Raw genomic sequence first — 11,592 nt, forward strand, 5'->3', positions numbered from 1 at the left:
TTTGACCCATTAAGTATTCAGTGTTTAACTAGTTTCCAACCTGCTGCCTAATTGGGCTTCTTTGTATGGCGTGGGACCCAAGCATTGATCTACACACCAGCCACATGGGTTCGGCCCAGCCTTTTTTACAAGGCCCAACCGAATTCACTGAAAGACTCAGTGACCCCCTTGAGCCCATCACATGGACCCTATGGGCCCAACACTTACATTAAGTGGTCCCTGGGCCAAGCCATCTTATAAAAACCCAGGGACTTTGGGCAGGTGGAAGATTAGCCCATCAGGTATTATCCTAAATGGTCTTACACTTAACCTCTCAGCTCTTAATGATCAAGCACTGCCCGACAAGAGAAGACCTCTCTCTCGGCTGCAAGGAACAATGCCGCACTCTCTACTCACATGGATCCCGGGAATTAAAACCTTTTGCAACTCTTTTGAAACTGTACATATATATATATATATATATATCTTATTTTGCAAAACAAAATTCCAACGATTGAAATCAACTGCTGGCAGTTTGGTTTCCATCAAAGAGAGTGCATTACCAATCATTACCATTGTCTGACAAAGGGACTGATCCTGTCACTATGACCACTCACTCAGATAAATTCTCAGACTACCCCAACATGTCCAGGTTTTGACCCCCACTAAGGATCTCACTGATTGACACATCAAAGACAGCCTGATCCGACACCTAGTGATGTGTCATAATCGACTCTAGGAGTCAGGTATAACTTTCCAGTTTTTCCCATCTATCTCCAAGGTCTAGGGCAATACTGGAAATCTGGTCCAGTTCAAGGGTTCAAGCAATCCCATACTGCATGTGCCTTGGGTCTTACCCTGATGGCCGAAACAAGCCATCCCAACACTTGGTGGCACACCAATATCAGCCTTGGCAGGATAGATCTCCCCAGACTTATCCAATGGTTGTGAGCATTTAGGGTCTTACACAGAATTATACCAAACAACATGAATCAAACATGCACTTTAATTTATTTCCACTAAATAACAAAAGTACATCAAATCCGATTGAAGCTAAGGGCATACAAGACTGTCTAACAGCTCCCACTTGCACTTAGGTCCAATCTGGTACAAGCCGTAGTCCCATACTTTCCACGTGTTTCTCAAACACCTTCTGTGTCAGTGGCTTAGTCAATGGGTCTACCACATTGTCCACTGATGCTACCTCTTAATATCATCCTCCCGTAGGTCCAGTGTTGTCATACAACAGTGGAATGGGTGATGTACTAAATTCCAAATTCAGGAATGAACACCTTCATTCATAAGGCAACCTCACTTACGGCAATGTGCTCGGCTTGGGTTGTGGACTATTAATTTGCTACTCAGGACCTCTATTTGTTGACATTCAGGAAACAATACACGATCCTATTGTGAAAACTTATCTAGACATAAACTTTCTATCATCTGGATCCGACTGGAAATCGGCATCTGTATACCCCAGAACTTGTAGTGAACTACCATCGAATACCAAACAAAACTTTTTTGTCCTTCGAAGGTATTTAAGTATGTTCTTCACAACAGTCCAATGCTCCTACCCTGGGTTAGCCTGGAATCTACTTACCACACTCACCGCCTGAGCTATGTCCTGGCGAGTGCACAACATGGCATACATGATGCTCCCTACGGCTGAGGCATAGGGAACGTCTCTCATGCCCTCAATCTCCTCAGAAGACTTGGGAGACATCTTCTTGGAGAGAGTTACTCCATGTCTGAAATGAACATTTCCTTTCTTGAAGTTTTCCATGCTGTACCTTTTGACAATTTTGTCAATGTAAGCAGCCTGGGATAATCCAATTATCCACTTCGGTCTATCTCTATAGAGTCAAAGACCCAATATGTATGAAGCTTCTCTAAGATCTTTCATGGAGAACAGATGTGACATCCATACCTTGACCGAAGTCAACATTCCTACATCATTCCCAATAAGTAGGATATCATCCACGTACAATACTAAAAAAGCAATCTTATCCCCACTGGACTTCCTATAAACACAGGGCTCATCCGGATTCTGCTCAAAGTCAAATGTTTTGATGGTAGAATCAAAACGGATGTTCCAACTCCTAGAAGCCTGCTTAAATCCATATATGGATCTGTTGAGTTTACATACCATGTGTTCCTGACCAATAGCAATAAAGCCTTGCGGCTGTTGCATGTAGATATCTTCACTAAGATCTCCATTCAGGAACGTTGTTTTGACATCCATTTGCCAAATCTCATAGTTATGGTATGTTTCTACAGCTAGCAGGATCCTAATGGATTTAAGCAGGGCCACAGGCGAAAAGGTTTCCTCATAATCGATGCCTTCTTTCTGAGTATACCCTTTCGCCACCATGCGAGCTTTGTAGGTCTCAATCCTGCCATCGGGGCCCTTCTTCCTCTTGTAGATCCATTTGCAACCAATTGCTTTTACCCCAGAGGGCGGATCTACTAGAGTCCAGACTCCATTGGTCTCCATTGAGTCCATCTCAGCTCTCATGGCCTCCACCCACTTCTGGGAATCTATGTCTAACATAGCTTCCGCGTAAGTCACGGGATCCTCTTCACTAGTCAAGGCTTCCACCAGGTAAGAATCCTGGTCATAACCATATCGGACTGGTGGTTTGGATACTCGGGTGGACCTTCTAGGTTGGTCACTACCTAGAACTTGTGGGACATCTCACACTGCTCGTGAGCTCTCCTCATCAAGAACTATTTCCTGACGGTGAGTGTCCATGATGTATTCAGATTCCAAGAATTGGGCGTTTCGACTACAAAACACTTTCTACTCACTTGAGTCATAGAATAGATAACCCACTGAATCCTTTGGGCAACAGCTGGTTTTGGATTCCAACTTGTCCACACTTTTTCTTCTAACGTGTGCAGGACAACCCCAAATCTTCAAGTGTCTTACACTTGGCTTCCTTTTGGTCCATAGTTCATATGGAGTTTTCGGAACCGATTTGGTTGGAACCCGATTCAGCACGTAGATAGTAGTCTCTAATGCATATCCCCAAAAGGATGTGGGTAATTCTGAGCGTACGAGAAGTGACTGAACCATGTCCAACAAGGTCCTATTCCTCCTCTCTGAAACACCGTTGAGTTGTGGTGTAGCAGGAGGAGGTAGTTGTGACACTATCTCATTGTCCATTAAGTAGTCATTGAATTCGTCAGAGAGATACTCGCCACCTCGATCCGATCGAAGGGCCTTAACTTCTCTCCCTAACTATTTCTCGACTTCCTGTCTGAACTCTCTGAACTTTTCAAAGGATTTAGATTTGTGTCTCATTAGGTACACGTAACCATATCGTGAAAAATCATCTGTAAAGGTGATGAAGTACACGTGTTGATTCCGTGTCCTAACACTCAAGGGACCATATACATCAGTATGTATTAGGTCAAGTGTGCCTCCAGATCTTTCAGGCTTACCGTCAAATGACCGCTTAGTCATCTTACCTTGAAGGCAAGGCTCACAAGTGGGAAGATTTTCTATGGTTAGAAAATCCAAAGGACCATCCTTTACCAGTCTTGTGATTTGGTCAATACCGATATGGCCAAGTCGGTAATGCCAGAGGCACGTGGGATTAATTGTATCACGATTCCTTTTCTTGGGATTTTTGACCGACGTAGTTTCAATTAGGTTAGTTTCTAGAGAAGGATGTAGAACATAGAGACCATTCTCCAGTTCCCCACATGTGATGAATTTGTTATTCCGTTTAACAGTAATCATCTTACTAAAATAAACCGTATATCCATCAGCACACAGTTTAGAAACAGAAATTAAATTTCTTCTCAAGTTCTGTATATAAAGACAATCTTTAAGTACAAGAACTCCTTCTCTAAAAACTAATTCTATGGTTCCTATTGCTACAGCTCCAACACTTGCAGCCGTTCCCAAGAATAGTGTCACCTTGCCATCACTCAATCTTCTGCTAACTTTGAATCCCTACAGTGAGTTACACGCATGAGTTGAAGCCCCTGAGTCAACACACCAGGACACAGAAGTAACTAACATATTAGTTTCTATGACACAAGTTTCAATTTTACCTTTCTTAGATTCCAGGTAGGCAGGACAGTTCCTCTTCCAGTGGCCGGTCTGTTTGCAGAACTGACAGACATCCGATGCCTTGTTCTACTTCTGCTTCTTGGGTTTGGCAGCTTTCTTTTGGGGCTTGTTTGCCTTTCTCTTTTTCTTGCCCGATCTGTTAGCTTCAGCAAGCATAACCACAGGCTCATCCTTCTTTAAAAGATCCTCGGCCCTCTGCAACATATTGCTGAGTTCCTGGACGCTGACATTTAGCTTTTTCATATTGTAGTTCATAGTGAACGCATTGAAGGAAGAGGGCAAAGAATTCAGGATGGCATCCACTTGCGTGCCAAAATCTAGCCCAGATCCAAGAGATTCAAATTCATTAATGTTTTCCATCATCCAAAGACAATGATCATGAACTTTCTGCCCCTTGGACATCTGTGCAGTCATGAACAATTTCAGGAACTTCTGTCGAGTAGAACGGTTCTGCTCTTCATACATTGTTCTTAGACTGTCCAATATATCCTTGGCTAGTTTGACCTGATCGAACTGCCTCTGTATTGAGTTGTCTAATGAGGCAATGACAAAGCAGTGTGCTAGGGAGTTCTTATCCTCCCAATCTTGGTAGTCCCTCCTACGGGCCTCAGAAGCCCTATCATCCGGATGTTCCAGGGTAGGATTTTTCACCACCTTATCTAACTTTTCAGAAGTTAGGACCAGCATAAGATTTCTGTACCAGTCCGCATAGTTTGAACCCTTAAGCTTGTTATCATCTAGAAGCTTTGCAAATTGACCGTTTGCCATTTTCTGATAAAACAGCAAAAACGTTAGTCCACAACCTTAGTATGATTCATGTTACCTACATAGATATGGATTTTAATCTATGTTCCATTCCCATTTATTTATCTCTGGGATTTTCCCTCCCTTCTTAGTGATGGAGACGATGGAATGTCTTTGGAAATGTGGGAAATCACATATGGTGCATGAAGCCAACTGTTTCAGCTGCATAACCCCACCACCTTTCTGTGACAGATCATATCCACTCATCAGATGAGTTTCCCTTTGGCCTCTGTAAGACAAGGCTCAGAGCCATTTTCAAGAAAACCTTTCTGTCCAGTGAGTGCACACCCATCATATTCAGGTTATGCCAAGGTACCGTGAGAGAGTTCCCATTTTCTGGTGAAGCCCCTCCCACATCGGTCTATGACACCCCTATCATATAATGAAACACTCTAACAGATTCAACAACAAATGGATAGCCCAATTTTATGGTGCGTTTCCTCATTACTGATGGACCCATCATTGTGCTAATGACGGAAGGCCTTTAGAGTGTCCATCTAATGGATCTCCCTATCACACGCACTCATATTTGCTGGAGGAAACAAAATTACACCCTAGTTCTAATTTAGGTCAAACCAAAGTGGCTCCCACTGGCTTTCATAAAGCTAGATTTCTGGTGGGCCTCAATCGGCTAGGGGTTCCGTACGCATCCCTTTTCAGGGTTGTGGGGCCCGCCAAGTAGAGAGGGGTCATCCAATGACCTTAAGGGACACCATGGCAATGATGTGCATTCAGCCATGGTGTGTGCAAGAGCCACTAACGAGTTAACATGGGCCAAGTGCTTATGGCCCATGGTCGCAGCACATCATACATTCAAACATCACATGTAAAGGAAGAATTGATCCAATCAATTAACTGCTGTAAAAGCCCATCGAATGGCCCATTTAAAACTTAAAGCATTAATAATTAATGTTTACTAGGTGTATGGGCTGAATTGCAGTTAGCAGTTCGGCCCATACAACTTTTCTCACAACAATGGGCTTTTGCAGTTTTAACCCTTTAAAACTGGGCTTTACAGGTGGGCCGAATTAATCCTTGTAATTGAACATCAGATTTGGAATAATCAATGTGAGGAATATGGACTGAAAAACAGCCCCCTTCGGATCTCAGATTCGGTCCAAACAATTTTGGTCCAGTCTAATCTGAAATGGTCCAAAACTGATTTTCAATTCAAGAATTAATTCAAGAGAGATCTAAAATTAATAATTTTTTATTTTAGACAATCACAAATAAAAAATATGGACTGTTCGTACCACCTGCAAAACAGAAGTTAATCACAAAAGTTATAGTTTCATAAACTGTAAATCGCAGTATGCGATTTCTCCATCTGCAAATCTCCAGCGCCGCCATCTTCTTCCTTCTTCTTTAATCAAGAAAATAAATAAAAAACAAAAATCCTATTTTTATTAATTAATTACATTCTTGATCAAATCCTATACATTCAGTCTAGAAAAAAAATTATTTACAGACGGAATAATAATAAAAGGAAGAAAAAAAAGGGTGCGCAGACTATCTGCGCCAAATCTGCACTGCGATCTCCAGGTTTGAACAGTCCATTAAATCAAAAATAAATAAAGAACAATTCTAAATAAATTTTTGGATTTAACAAAATTAATTTCAGATCAAATGCCCATTGAGAGATACTATTTCTCTATATCAAGTATATCCCTCTCCTACTGTTTTGTTTCAAATCTGGTTCAGTTTATGGTTCAAGATTGATCTTTGAAAAATATGATTTTTCTAAAATAGGGAATACGATTCCCAATTGAAGGGAGAGAAATTTTTGAAATTTTCCCACCCTATTCCACAAGTTTTGGGCGTCCATGTGATGGATCTCTCACTCCCTTCAGTGGTATTAGAGCCATGGTTCAAGTCTTTAACCAAACAAACCAGATCTGAAACCTGCGCAAATACGCAGAAGGTGTTCTACCTGATTTGCGCAGTTTAAGGGTTTTTTCTGGGATATTTGTTCCTAGTTAATGGGCGAATGATCTAAAAACTTTTTATAAATCTGGAATTTATTTAGAATTTTTCTTTATAATTTTCTTGATTTTTGGGCTATTCGTACAACTGGAGATTGAAATCTTGATAGGATTCGATCTGATGTAATATTAATATAAAATTAGGATTTCTATTTATTTTATTTTGGATCAAAGCTGGCGGCGAAGGAATGAGATTCGCAGATGGGAAAATCGCTATCCGCGACTACAGTTTGAGAAACTGCAAACTGAGATCTAACCTCTGTTTTGTAGGATGGAATGTGCGAATAGCCCTATCTGACTGATTCTTATTTGATCTTTTATCAGTATTTAATTTCAGATTAATTCTTGAATTAAATCTTTAATTAAAGATCAAACCCTAGACCCATTCAAACCAGATTGGTCCAAAATGGTTGGACCCTGATGAGAGGAGAATTTATCATATTTTTATCCCCAATTACACTTTCTTTTATACTGAATTAGCACCTAATTGGACTCATATTTCTGTTCAGGGCATGAAAGAAGGCATCAAGAGCAAAGAAAGACAAATCGGATGATTTTTCATAGTTTCGACATCGTTCAGTGATCTGGGCCTAACTCATGTCTCCGAATTCCAAATGGACTTATTCAAAACCCACTAGAAAGACAAGAGAAAAAGCCACAACTTTAATATTTTGGGCTTTCGCTGATTCGGCCTGCTTCAAAGTCAAATCCAGGCCCGAAGTCAGGGAAATTTCACAAGAAGGCCCAATCCGCAGCTGAAGCCCAATTCGCAGAGGAGGTCTAATACGAATCCAAGAATAAGAAAGTGAGAAGAATCCTTCTAGATCTAAATTCTTGATGTAATCTTAGAGAGATAAGAGAATTGAATTCATTAGATAAAAATATAATATTAGAATTACGATAGGACTTTCTATTCTTGTAAAAATCAACTTCAAGAGGAAGTAGGAGACCACCCCCTCTCATTTAAGCTATATAAAGGAGGGGGCGGACCAGCTTTAGGTATCACTCAATCTTTGGAGGGGATCACGAATTGCATTGAGCTATCAGTCAAGAGAGGAGAAAAGAAGTCAAGAAAGAGAGGAAAGGAGATCAAGAATTCAAGAAATCTCAAGAAGAAGGTGGCGACAAGAAGAGGAGATCTCAGCACCATGGACGAATTCAAGAGTTCTTTCTTTCCCTTTGTTTTCTTTAATTCTCTTATCATGAACTGATTTATTTCTTGCTAGGGCTGAGGAAAGTCTAATTATGTTAATGAATATATTTTTATCTTTATGATTTATCCAAGATCGTGATTTTCATATAGTCTATGATTTATTGTGCTTAATGCAATTAAGAGCTTGGCCACTTCTTAATTGATTTGAGTTATGTGAATGAATCGAGAGAGGAATTCACATAATCGACTGAATAATTCATAGTGTGAATTAAATGGTATATAGAGATATATATACATGATTCATCTGAATTTCATGGTCTTCTTGGACTTAATGCACTCCCATCTTGAGAGTTCTACTCGAGAGATCGAAGGGCTACTTGATGGCCGTAGGTTTAGTATATCTCGAGAGAGAATATTAAATAAAATTGAAAAGACTTCAGCTTATGACAATGACAACTAATCTTGGTAAATCGAACCCATAAATATTCATTGCATTGGTTAGGTGGACCAAAAGCCCTAGCGATTCCATCCTTTGCATATTCGATTAGTGATCACCTTCACTTTTATTTTCTTATGCTAATTTTTATTTTCAATAGTTCTTGCTCAATTCTAAAATTTGGCTGTCCAGATAATTAGGGAAGATTGTGGTTCTAATACTTATTTTGTTAAATCCCCGTGGGAATGATATTTTATACTACTTGATAACTAGTGTACTTGCTAGGGTTATATATTTATAGCTATCAAGTTTTTTGGCGCCGTTGTTGGGGATTTAATCCTAAAATAATATTAGAATTTGTTAACCTTGATTAATTTGGACCTTTTATTTCTGTTTTTATTTTTTTTATTTCTGTTATTATTTTCATTTTTGTTTATTTGTTCGAATTCTTGCTGGTTCAGACTTATCAGTGCATGACACACACTATAATAGAAGTACTAGCAAGATTCGATCCTGAAATAGAAAGATCCCTTCTTTATTTAAAGAGATGCTTATGAAGTATCCTCACCATGGAATACCAGTTCGGTATCAAAATCAGACCTTTTATAATGGCATTACCCCCCCTAATCAATCTATTATTGATGCAGCCGCAGGTGGCACTATCATGAGAAGAACACCAGAGGAAGCCTATGACCTAATAGAGGAGATGGTGTCAAACAGCTACCAGTGGAGCAATGATCGAACCAATCAAAGGGGAGTACACCACATTGATTCCTTTCATACCTATCTGCACAAATTGCCAATCTAAATAAGAGACTAGATAATTTTAGTATTGCAGCCATGAATACACCATCTAGCATCTCATGCGATTTATGTGGTCAAATAGGACATACTAATTCTGATTGTCAATTAAATAGTCCTTTTATTTCCCATGAGAATATTAATTTTATCCCTCATACTGGCAGGTCAAACTTCAACCCATACTCCAATACATACAACCCAGGGTCGAGGAATCACCCAAACTTTTCATGGAGTAACAATCAGCAAAAGGCACCCATGGGTTTCCAACCACAGCCACTCCTACAAGAAAAAAAGAACAATCTGGAGGAAATGATCTCTAAGTTCATTAATGCCACTGAAATAAGGTTCCAAAGCCATGAAGCATCGATTAAGAATTTAAAAGTTCAAGTGGGGCAGATTGTGCATATATTGTCGGAAAGAAAAGAGGAACGACTGCCCAGCAATACGGGGAAGAATGCAAAAGAGCAAGTAAATGCCATAGCTTTAGGAAGTGGGAAGACAATTGGTGAGACCCAGAAGGATGATAAGGAAGCTGATGTCGCTGATCTGCAAAAGGATATCATAGGGAGTACACCTAAACTGAGTTTAGATGCTATTAAACTTCCTCTCCTTTACCTTGAAAGAGTTTTGAAAGATAACTTGGATGAGGAAGTTAAGAAGTTTCTGAACTATTTGGAGGACAGTCAAGAAGGACAAGGTAATGCTCATTATATTATGTTGCCAATTTCTAATAAGAGACCATTACCCTCTGTTTTGCAGGCCCCTGTTCCATTTTTAAACCCACCCATGATGGATGGAAGGGGAGCACATCGAAAGCTGAAACCACGAGAGTTAGAGGATCTGATTCATGATAGGGAAGTTTATTTTTTTTCCTTTTTTACATTTCTAGTTTAGTTTTGCTGCCCTTTCTTTACATTTAACCTCACATTGGGGACAATGTAAGTTTTAAGTGTGGGGGATGGAATTTAGGATTTAGGATTTTGGATTTAGGTTAGAATTTTTTTTATTTAGGTCATTTTTTCTTATTCACTCAAAAAAAAAAATCAAAACCTCAACTCTTTTGAAATCAATTGAAACAATGTTCTAGGAAAACTTTTGTGAACCTAGTAATGAGGTACGATCAAGGGGTACATGACTTATTTAAAGCCATTTCTAGTTAAGCAAGTCCTAAATTCAGGTTTAAGTAAATGGGATAGTTGTTTTACCATTGCAACAATTGGTAGGATGGAGCATAAAATGCACCTACCCACCAAGTAATTCAATGGTAGGATGGAACATAAAATGCACCTACCAACCAAGAAATTCAATAGTAGGATGGTGCAAAAAATGCACCTACTATCCATGCTTTATACAAGTCTGAATCTGTCACCAAGTTGGTATCCCATGGTGAGGACACTTCCTAAGCATATCCTTGAATCGTTCCCATGCTTTATACAAGGATTCCCTCTCAAATTGTGCAAAAGTAGTAATATCATTAATTAACTTTTCTGTTTTGGAGGGTGGGAAATATTTAGCCAAAAATTTCTAGGTTAGATCATTCCAAGTGGTGATACTTCCTGCAGGGAGTGAGTTAAGCCAATCTTTAGCTCTATCACGTAATGAAAAAGGAAATAATCTAAGCCTAATAGCATCATCACTAACTCCATTATGTTTAAACGTATCACATATTTCTAAGAAGTTAACAATGTGTGCATTAGGGTCATCACTTGGTAACCCACTAAACTGAATGCTTGTCTGGATCATTTGAATTATTGTACGCTTGATTTCAAAATTGTTGGCATGAATGGTGGGCTTGCAAATGCTGGATGTCACCCCATCAATGTTTGGACAAGCATAGTCCAAGAGTGTGCGATTTCCTTCTGCCATCTCTCCTTCAATCTCTATGGCTGGTTCGCAAATAACAACCTCCTCTCTTGCTTTTCCTTTGTTGGACCTTTGCAACAAGCGAAGGGTCCTCTCAATCTCAGGATCGAATTCTGCTAATCCTTCCTGTCTAGTGCGTGTCATGCACTAGTAAATCTAAACCAGCAAGAATTCAAACAAATAAACAAAAATAACAAAAATAAAAAGAAAATAAAAACAGAAATAAAAGGTCCAAATTAATCAAGGTTAACAAATTCTAATATTATTTTAGGATTAAATCCCCAACAACGGTGCCAAAAAACTTGATAGCTATAAATATATAACCCTAGCAAGTGCACTAGTTATCAAGTAGTATAAAATATCATTCTCACGGGGATTTAACAAAATAAGTATTAGAACCACAATCTTCCCTAATTATCTGGACAACCGAATTTTAGAATTGAGCAAGAACTATTGAAAATAAAAATTAGCATAAGAAAATAAAAGCGAAGGT

At 39.3% G+C, this 11,592-nt stretch overlaps 1 non-coding gene across 1 annotated transcript; it reads left to right on the forward strand.

Moving 5' to 3' along the window:
• Positions 1-10,614: 10,614 nt before the first annotated feature.
• Positions 10,615-10,721, forward strand: LOC148860876 (small nucleolar RNA R71). Its single transcript, XR_016095175.1, has one exon. It is a non-coding gene; the product is annotated as a small nucleolar RNA R71 (small nucleolar RNA).
• The last annotated feature ends 871 nt before the right edge of the window (positions 10,722-11,592 follow it).

This window comes from Nelumbo lutea, chromosome 4, assembly GCF_056320005.1.
Source record: "Nelumbo lutea isolate HS-2025 chromosome 4, American lotus-T2T, whole genome shotgun sequence".
NCBI classification, from domain to species: domain Eukaryota; kingdom Viridiplantae; phylum Streptophyta; class Magnoliopsida; order Proteales; family Nelumbonaceae; genus Nelumbo; species Nelumbo lutea.